Here is an 11040-nt window from a genome sequence, read left to right on the forward strand (position 1 = left end):
AACTACATTGTAGGTAGATGATCACCAGACCTTATGTTTGAACATTGAAAGATATAAGCACATGGGAGAGCGTATACCTACCTACACCGGAGTGACAAAAGTCTTTATTTCGTTTGCAAGTGTCAATGTTGAAGATAGTTGAGGCAGAAGGAAGCACAATGGATAGATTTGGGGGCTTGGAGTCAGGAAAACCTGGATTCAAATCCAAACTGTGTGACCTTAGGTAAGTCACTTAACCTCTGCCTCATTTTCCTCAACTATAAGATGGGGATAATAACAGCATGTACCTCACAGAGTTATTGTGAGATCAGAGATATTCATAAAGTACATAGCACAGTGCCTGCCTGGTACATAGTAAGTTATTTAAATGCTTTCTCTGTGCCTCTCTTTCTTTCTCCCTCCCCTCCCACCCCCCACATCTCACATAACATCTCGAGTCTTCTCCAAGTCAAATATCCCCCAGTTGCTTTCATAAATGGTTGAATGACTCGTTTCAGGTCTGCACACTATCCTGATCAATGCTCCAGCATCGATCTGACCATATTCGACTACCAGTAGCTACCTCAGTCGGAATCCCTGTGCTTAAATTAAGGCAGTTGAAGATCACATTGAGAGACAATGTAGCAGAATGGACAGCAAGCTGGCCTTGGAGTTAGGAAGGCCTGGGTCAAGACCTTCCTTTCCCCATACGTATGGCTGTAGCCAAGTCCCTTAAGCCTGCAGTGCCCCCAGACAAGTAAGAGTTTAAGTTATAAACAAGTTGCAAGTCTGCATTATTGGAGAGAGTTTTTGCATGGAGTTTCTTACACCAATGAAATCACAGGTATGGACAAAATAACCTTTTTTTAGTTGCCACATCATCCTGTTTCATTGAGTTTGTAATCAGTTTTTTGTTTCTTTGTACATGAATTGGTTCATCAGCCTCAATAGCCTAAGGGAAAGAGACTATAATGAGTTCTACTATGCACATTGCCATCCATGCATGTCTACTTGTGTAGCTCTGTCCCATCAAAAATAAAACAGGAGAGGGGAGGGAGAATAGGCAGAGCAGAGATCCGTTCTTCCCACTTTTCCTAGAGTTCAGAGGCCACCTAGAAGGAAGCCTGCTGGAGCCACAAGATGATGGGAATGGGGGTGGAATACAGGAACAGGGGAGGGCATTTTCTCAATGGAACTTGCATAGCTGCTACAGGTGCTCCCCCATTGACACAGTAGTAAAAAGAGGTTTGGAGCTAACTTGTACAGCTGCTGGGACAACAACTGTTGTGGGGAGGGAATGGTTTGGAGAGTATGGGCAATGTTACCATGATAATGAAACAGTGATGTCGTTATGTGGTAAGCCCTGAGGTTGTCTACTGTGTGTCAGGAGTGGGGGGAAGGTTCAGTTCATCTTCCTGCCCTATAGTTGGTTACCCCTTGAGGTAATGATAGCCCCAATTTTGGAAACCACTGACCTATAAAGTAGAAATAACTACCCTGAGGGGCAGCTAGGTGGCGCAGTGGATAGAGCACTGGCCCTGAATTCAGGAGGAGCTGAGTTCAAATCCAGCCTCAGACACATAACATTTACTAGCTGTGTGACCCTGGGCAAGTCACTTAACCCCATTGCCTAACCAAAAACAAACCAACCAAAAAAAAAAATAACTACCCTGCCTCTCACAAATGAGATGAGGATGAAAATAAGAGTTTAGGACCATAGAACATACAAATGTGGACTATTTGTATTATATACTCACTAGAATTATCCAGTTGGACAAAACTTTTTAAGTGCATACACAAAGTCCTCTACTGTTTGATTGTGACATAGAGGTGGACTTGGGTTCTCAAAGTGAAGTGCAAATTATAGCGGTTTCTACCCCACTGTAAAAGCTTTGAGCTTGGTCCTAGAAATTGCTTTCTGAAAACTGGAAGACTCAATACCAGTAGTCTGGCTATTAGATAATAAATTCTTTAGCTATGATGCCCAGAAATGTCCTTTGGCCTCAATAGCTCACTCTGGTTCTATAGTGATTGTGGCAGAAAAAGAGGCAGAGGGTGCAAAAAAAAAATTCCTTGGATTAGACCATTTATAAACATTGACGTAACTGTTGGAACTCTAAATGGAAGCTCTTTGTTCCAGGGAGTGGACGTCCTCCCGGGGACTCAATCTTATCAATAGAGATATTCTTGTCATAACCAGAAGATAAAAAAAACTGTAGGTCAGGTTCACAAGTTGTCCTGGGAGAAGCAAATAAAGGAATTAGTAAGGTTGGTTTATTATGTAGCCCAACGAAATGAGAAATGTTATTTCGTGAGACACTAAGTCGTATAAGATAGTAACCCCGATGAACATTTGTTTCAAAAACCTGAAAATCATAGCTTCATAGATATGGAAGAGGCATTAGAAATTATCTAGTCAAATATTGATAGACTTAACCCTTCTCAGTGATACAAGGATCTAAGATATCTCCCAAAGCCTCATGATGGAAAATGCTATCCACATCCAAAGAAAGAACTATGGAGTTTGAATGCAGATCGAAGCAGACTATTTGCTATTTTTTTTCTTCTGTTGTGTTTTGTTTCCTCTTTCTGGTGGTTCCTTCTATTGGTTCTAATTCTTACTTACAACATCACTAATGTGCAAGTATGTTTAATAGGAATGTATATGTATAGCCTATATCAGATTGTGCACCATCTTGGAGAGGGAGGTAGGGAGGGAGGGGGAGAAAAATTTAAAACTCAAAAGCTTGTGGAAGTGAATGTTGATAATTCAAAATAAATTAATTTTTAAAAAATTATCTTGTCAGTGTATAGCTGGCATTTATATGGTGATGTAAGACATATTATTCCCATTTTCCAAATGAGAGAAAAGGCTCAAAAAGCTGTGATTTACCTAGGGCCACACAGCTAGTAAGTGTCAGATTTGAACCCAAGTTTACTTTACTTCAAGTCTAATTCTCAATACATTTATCTTGACAACCCTAACTTTATTGTAAAATAATTGTAGCTTAAACTCCACCATCCTTTGCAGAGATAAAGAGGTCGCAAAACTCAATGAAAAACTCAATAAAACCCTCCAAAATAAATCAGCCTATACTTTAATATTTGTTGCTATCAATGCAAGAGTCAGCATAGGGGAGGATAAGGGAATAAGCATTTATATAGCACCCACTATATGTATCACATAACTAGCCTAAGCAATTTACAAATATCTCATTTGAAACAACAATCCTGTGAAGTAGGTGCTATTATTATCTCCATTATATAGATGAAGAAACTGAGGCAAACAGAAGTTAAGTGAGTTGCTCAGGGTCACACAGCTAGTATACATCCGAGGACTAGATTTGAACTCAGGTCCGCCTGACTCCAGACCCAGTATTCTATTCACTGCACCACCTCTCTACTTTTATGGTGAAAAAATATAGAAAATAGGGTTTAGGATTAATAAAAGTGGCCAAAGTCTTGTAGACCAGTGGTGTCAAACAAATAGAAATGGAACCAATAAACCATACATAAACGATCCCCACAAGGCTGCATGTTGACTTAGTATTTTTATTTTGTCAAATATTTCCCAATTGTATTTTAATCTGCTTCTGGCAATGCTGGAGGGTATCAAGGTCAGCATTCAGCCCGTGGGTATTCAAGAACAGAGAACAGGGTAAATTTGGACTGGTTAATTATAGAGTCAAGCTTGGAAAGGTCATAAAATGAAGCCAGAGCAGAGGTGATGGCTGGGAGTGTACTGAGGGATAGAGAGCCTAGAGGTCATGGTAAGAGTAAAACAGAAAAAATGGATTTAGGAAGAGTAAGAAATATCAGACTTCTTGATTGTGGAAGTAGAACATTTTTGGATGTGTGTGACTGAAACAGAATGAAGGAAAAGATCATAGGATCTGAGGAAATTAAGGAATTAGGAAGCCAGGGTATTTGAGGGAATACCAACATGTACCTCAAGATCTCCTGGTATGGAGGCAGAGGTTGGAGGAGAGAGGAAAACCAAGCAAGATATTGAATTCTTTTCAAAAGGAAGGGGAATGATCTGGGACCAATGCTTAACTGCTACCAGGATCTGTATTGGGTGATATATCTGACTAGTGTAAATTTCAAAGGAGAGGAGACATGGAGGATCCGGAAGTGGCAATGGGGAGCAAAGAATATTCTGATACCCACTTCCAGGATGGGAGAAGGGGGATAAATGAATGAGTATAGGTGCAACCAGTATTAAAACGTAAGGCCAGGAAGGAACCAGGCCTTCATGAGTGTCGGAAAATGGAAGGACCCCTAGAGGTAGAGGTCTATCTAAGACAAAGCGCACAATGGATGGGGAGGCAGAACTAGATTGTGACATAGTTGTCAGATCACTGACTTTTCAGAGCTAAGATCAAAATCAATAACAAAATGAATAAAATTGAGGGCATATGCCAAAGAATTAAAATAATTCCAACCAACCTATTTAAATGAACTATTAACAGAAAAATGGGGAGTGAATCAAGAACATGATACAGGCTGTCATTTCCTAAAGAAGTTTAACCAATTGAAATCAATCACTATAATGAAGACACCGAAAGAGCTGTGGCAGATGAAAGATGAAATGACTGAGGAAACAAAAGTTGGAGCTTCCAAGCATATAAATTTATTAAGCACACTGCATGCCAATTGCCGAACAAATCAGGACCAGTAAGTAGCCTTCGTGGACTTTGACATTGGACCCCCAAACACAAGGAGGGGACAGATTTTTACACATTAAAAACAATCAAATAAGACCAATTAATTAAAGGGAAACAATACAACATTAGATAATCTGATTTGTAATTGAAGGACAGATTAGGGACTTTCCAAGTTGGAAGGGGGAGAGCAAGCAGGTGCAGTTCCCTGAAATCAGGAAAAGAAGTGTCCCACTACCCCAAGTGTCTGTATTCAATCAAAGGAACATGGAAACAATAACTAACCAGTATGGGGTCAGTTTTCAGATAAAACTTATGGGTTGCTTGCGATGTATAATTGTGAGGAAATTCCTTGCATCAGTCTTTGGACCTAAGTTTCTGGTCAGTATAAACTAGGTCTTTAATTAAGGGTCTTTGAGCAGCAGGTAGACATGGTCCAGCTTCCCATTCAAACAATACAATAAAATTTTCTCCCATTTCCCACAATGGAATAAAGTTTTCTCACAGGACATATATTGGACTAAACCTGTAATTGAATAGAAAGGCAACTAAGCTAGCTCCAGAATTGAGTCACAAGATGGAGTCAATATGGTTCACTCAGCTCCCACAATTAACCACTTGTCCTAATCCCCTCAATTCCCTCAGAGCCTAGAAATTACCTTAGCAAACACTTGTTCTCCTTGTCAAAATATGTAAAAGGATACAGAGATAGAAGGAGACAAGCATTTTTAAGCACCTACTATTTGCCTAGGCACTTCAGAAGTATCTCATTTTGATCTTCACAACAACCATGAGAGTTAGGTGCTATTATTATCCCCATTTTATAAGTGAAGAAATTGAGAAGTCAAGTGACTTGACCAAGGTCACATAGCTAGAAAGTATCTGAGGCCACATTTGAACTTATTCCAGGTCTGGAGCTCTAGCCGCTGAGCAGCAAACAAAGTGCCCTGAATTATTTACATTGTAGTTTTTGGTCATTGTATGGATTGTTCTTCCAGCTCAGCTTTCTTCGCTTCCTAACCCCTCATACAAAAGTACTCATGTTTTTCTGATACATTTATCATTCCTTTCAGTAAGAAACCCATGTTTCTCTGATATATTTATCAATCCCTGCAGTAAGAATCCCTTACTTGCATATACTACCATTTGTCCAGGCATTCCTGGAATGTTGAGGCCCGTCTTTTTAAACACCTATATTCTTGCAGTGATGCTCTCAAGTGTTTTGAGAGGCATGGAATATCATAGTCTCTAGAGTAGGCTGAAGTATATTGCCAAGAAAGAATTGGGTAGGAGGACCAGCCTAAAACACATTATCAAGGAAACATGGACAGAAGAGGAAGTAGGCCAATCTTGTAATAAGAGCAAGAGATAATTAATGGATGACTCGTTTCCTTGTTGATAACCCACACACTATAAGGAAATCCAAAAGAAGGCCTCCAGCCCATCAGGTAAACCCCCTTTGGAGCATTTATAGGATCTGACAAAAGTCCCTTAGGACAAGAGGGTGTGAATGATTTGTGATTTGTACTGTTAGAGAGAATCCATATCAATGACATCACAGATACTGATGGATCAAACATAAAGCTAAAAAAGGATTGTGCTAAACCTCTGTAATGTGGCAGATTCCCATCATACTCCTGAGTTTTAGTGTTTTCACTGGAACTCAATTGATTAGAAATATATATGTAAATATACATATGTCTATCCATCTGCTTGGAGGATCCAGACTGGTACACGTGGCTTAGTCATCTTAACAGTTGGCAGCCCTTTGTTTTGTCTTTACTTTGGCTTTGTATCAACAAATAGTGGGACGAAAGTGTCCTAGATGCTGGTGAATCAGATTTTTTGATTAAAAGATACTCCTTCTGGGAAATAATTGGTCCCTAGCAGAAGTGATTTTGGATCATTTTTATACCCTCAGAAGCAGAAGGGACCTTAGAACAATAGAATATCAGGGCCTGAAATGACTTCAAAACATAGGCTGTCAGAACCAGATGGGACCTTAGATCATTCTATGGTTCCTTCATTTTCCAGATAAGGCAGTGACATACAAAGAAAAGATAGGACTTTCTTTAAGAGAGGGTCTTCCTATGAAGTAAGCAGTTCAAGCAGTTACATTTTATGCCTAATTTAGACTGTCAGTGATCAAACCGGTTCTGATATGGCCTATTTTACATTCCTTCTGTTATCTCACTTTGAAAAGTCATAAACTGGGTTCTTTGTGCTATTCCAGCCAGGTTCATTGCCTTCCCCCATGTACATCCAAGGACATCCACCACATTGTGATGCTAGCAAGATTGGTTTAGGGAAGATGATAATAATAGCTGACATTTATATAATGATTTAAGATTGATAAAGTACTTCATCCAGAGGCAACTAGGTGGCTCAGGGGATAGAGGACTGGGCCTGGACTCAGGAAGACCTGAGTTCAAATCCAGCCTCAGATATTTACTGGCTATATGACCCTGGGCTTAACCTCTTTTAACTACTTAACCTCTGTTTGCCTCAATCTACTAGAGAAGGAGGTGACAAACTGCTCTGGCACCTTTGCCGAGAAAATCCCATGGACAGTATTGGTGTACTACAGTCCATGGAGTCACGAAGAGTTGAACACTACTAAACAACAATAAAGCACTTCATGTACATTATCTCACTTGAGTCCTCACAAGAAACTTAAGTTGTAAGTACCACAGGCAAGGGAGTGCAGGAGTCATCTACCTCATGAGCGTCAATTGTTAAATTCTCAATGTGAGCATTTCTGTCTCGGATATCAGCAAACTCCACAAATCGTGCCTTGATTTACTGTTTTTTTGATCGTCTAGACTTAAGAAAGTAATGGAAACAATGTTAAAAATGTAGATTTATCTCAGAAGCATATTGTGTTTTCAGAGAGCTAGTTATTGAACGTTTACTAGCAGACTCCTGACTACAGGTTTAATTAATGTCATTTTAAAGATGAGGAAACTGAGACTTCATCACGATCACACAGTTAATATCAGTGATGGGATTTGAACCCAGGCCTCTCCCGATTCTAAGTCTGGTACACTGTCCACTTACCATCATTCTTTCTTCACATTCAAAAGTATATTAGAGGTGACCTAGTCCAACCTTTAACTGAAGCAAGAATTCCTTCTACAACTTTCGCAATAAGTCAGTCTGTCTTCCGTTTGAAAACCTCTCATGACAGGGAACTCAATAATGAATGATTATATATTGGGCACCTCCTAATAATAGCTCATATTTTTAACATGCTTTTCAAACAGTCTAATTTGATCTTCACTTAAAAAAGAAACCCTGAGGTAGTGCAATTGTTATCATCCTCATTTTAGAAATGAAGAAATTAAGGGGTTACTTGAGGGGAGAAGTTATGTCCTAAAGTTATGGCTAGGGTCAGGGTAAAAATACAAGAATTTCTAACACCCAAGCTATTGCTATTTTTATTCTATGATCATGGAATGTGTCAGAGCAAACAAGTGTTGGCGAGACTGCTGATTATACTTCATTGCCATTTTGAAATCCTTGTTGAGCTCATCACTGGGTCCAGGTAAGGTATGCGCTCCATGGGCAATGAGAGGAATGCCTGCTTCCTCCCATGCCATGGAACAGCGTGGTCAGCTCCGAGACCAGAGACAATCTCATACTTCAAACTGTCAGGCATCCCTGTGGGAGTACAGAAAATGAGAAAATGAATGAGAAGCATATGAACGTCAGAATAACTTATGAGAAATCATGTAAATGATACCAAGGGATGGCAGAAATATACTTTATTACCTGACAATGCTGAATTTAGGAACATAACCTCATAGATCTAGAGCTGGACCTTAGAGGGTCCTTAGAGGTCTTCTGGCCCAACCTTCCCATTGTTCAGATGAGACCACTGAGGCCCCGAAAATTTCAGTGACATCCCCCAGGTTACTAAGGTAGTAGTAATAGAAGTAGTATTTGAACCCACATCCTCCGATGCCCCTACATCATGACATCATCTAGCCTAGCCTCTTCACTTCCGTTCAAAAATGTATTAAGTACCTAATGTACAAAAGAGCTGCTCTGTGATGGAGGAGATAAAAAGATTAGATAATATAAATAATTGGATACTTTTAGAACTCAAAAATTACATGAGAGAATTACCAAACATTACCTGAGATTCCTCTGGGAACAGGTCAATATGGCCTGGGGTAGTCATGGAGGCTTCCTGGAGGAAGTGGTATTTGAGCTGGGCTTTCAAGGATGAAGAGCATTCCAATAAGCAGAGGGTATTCCATGAATAGGGGAAAACATGAGCAAAGGAATATTTCTGCCCAAATGTGGTTTTGAGTTTGAGATACTTGTGGAACATCCAAGAAATATCCAACAGGCAGTTGATGAAGGAGAACTAGAATCCAGGAGAGAAAGATGTAGGAGTCATCTGCATAGACATACTTGAACCCATGGGAACAGATAAATCCTCTAAGGAAGTGAAGGAGAACCTAGGACAGAGCCCTAGAAGACACCACTTTGAGAGGACAAGAAATAGGAAAATACACTTAATGAAGCTTAATGATTGGGCTGAGGGGATAAGCAAAGGTATCCTAGTTCTTAACATAGAATTGTATAGAGATGAGTTCCAAGAAAAGACAGAATGATACAGTAGAGTCCTATAAAAAGTCTTAGTAGAATGCTGAGAGAGGTCTAATCCAATTGATCTTATCTTCTCCCCTAAACCTGCCCCCTCCTTCCAACTTACCTATGCCTGCTACTGTCAGAAATGGACTGGCCTTCCAGTAACACACCATTAAAAATCAGTCATTTCTTTCCCCCTCTCCCCAACCGATTCCCACCCTCTTACAATTAGTTACCAAGCCCTGTCAGTTCTCCACATCCTATCTTGCATTTGTCCCATTGTCTTCATCCATACCATCACCACTCAGGCCCTCTTTACTTCTCATGTTGTAACAGCCTCCTAACTGCCTTTAGTAACTTCCTTCTCCAAATCTGCTGCCTTCACGTAGCTCTTAAAGTTACCTCCCTAAGATACAAGTCACTGCCCTGCTCAAAAACTGCTAGTCCTTCCCTATCCCCCCTAGACTAAGCTACTCAGCCTTCATTAGGATGGCATTTAAGGTCATCCAACAATGTGGTTCCAGCCTACCTTTCTAGCCTTGTTTCACATTCCCCACCCTTAATTCAGTCTAAGTTATGGCCACTGGACTTCTTGAACTCAACGTGCCATCTCTCACTTCCATGCATTCAGACAAGACATCTCTCATCCCCAGAACAGGGAATCTCAATTCATCTCTGTCTCTGAGAATCTTTTGTACTTCAAAGTTCAGCCCAGGCAGAAATCTGTCCTCTGTATAGTCTTCCTGGATTTCCCCATTCCTCAACAGATGGAAGTGATCTCTCTCACCTCAGATTTTCATAGAGCATTTTATCTAGATCCATCCTTTGCCCCATCACTTCCTACCTTGTAGCATTCCTATCTGTGTGTGTGTGTGTGTCATTTTAGCTTTACACTCCCAGTGCTTTGAATAGAGTAGATACTTTATAAATATTCTTTTTAAGTCAATCTTTCCTATAATATTCTTAATAAATGGTCATCTCGCCTGCCTTTCCATTTGCTTCTAAAACATCAGCTTGAAAAGGGAGTGAACTAAGAGAAAAAAGTGAATCTGGTGGAATTAATGAATAATGTACACAGGCATAAGCTAATTAACATGCGTGGAACTGACTAGATACAGCCTCCGTGAACAGATTCCAGACAAAATTGGGCAAGCTGTTGGAGGAAAGGCATTCATTCTAAGGTACAACTGTTAGACAGATGGGTGGTTAGGGGAAGCTTTTCTAAATGTTACTGTGTGTCACAGGATATGGAGAAATGTAAAGATGAAACATGAATTCTAAATTCATGAAGAGTAGAAAACGGACAAGACAGTTTAGGGAAGAAAGAAAAACTGAAATCCCAGAAGTTACTTCTCGTGGTTCTGCAGGTGTATCAGCTACAAAAATCCCAGAACAATATGGATGAAAGGGCTCTCAGAGGGAGGTAGTAGCCTACTGTCATGAGTCAGACACTGGTCTAGGAATGAGGAGACTACTGGCTTTTTCCTCTTAGCTCTTGCTGCCTAACTTTGCACCAGTCGGTTCCTCTCTCTGGGCCTTTGTCACATCTGTGAGATGAAGGGGTTGGATTAGGTCATCTCCAAGGTCCATTCCAAACCTAAGATTTCTACTAAGGGCAGCTGTGTGGTACAGTGGATAGAGCACTGGGCTTAGAAGCAGGAAGATTTATCTTCATGAGCTCAGTCCGACATCAGATACTTCCTAGCTCTGGGATCCTGGGCAAGTTACTTAACTCTTTGCCTCAGTTCCTCATCTGTAACATGAGCTGGAGAAGGAAATGACAAACCACTCCAATATC

The 11040-nt window shown here is 40.3% G+C and overlaps 1 long non-coding RNA gene across 1 annotated transcript; it reads right to left on the reverse strand.

Moving 5' to 3' along the window:
- Positions 1–7868: 7868 nt before the first annotated feature.
- Positions 7869–9553, reverse strand: LOC110202331 (uncharacterized). Its single transcript, XR_002322704.2, has 3 exons — positions 9479–9553; positions 8782–9015; positions 7869–8303 (listed from the first exon to the last, which is right to left on the reverse strand). It is a non-coding gene; the product is annotated as an uncharacterized LOC110202331 (long non-coding RNA).
- Between the last annotated feature and the right edge of the window lie 1487 nt (positions 9554–11040).

This window comes from Phascolarctos cinereus, unplaced genomic scaffold (genome assembly GCF_003287225.1).
Source record: "Phascolarctos cinereus isolate Bilbo 61053 unplaced genomic scaffold, phaCin_HiC Scaffold_2;HRSCAF=192, whole genome shotgun sequence".
In the NCBI taxonomy this organism is placed as follows: Eukaryota; Metazoa; Chordata; class Mammalia; order Diprotodontia; family Phascolarctidae; genus Phascolarctos; species Phascolarctos cinereus.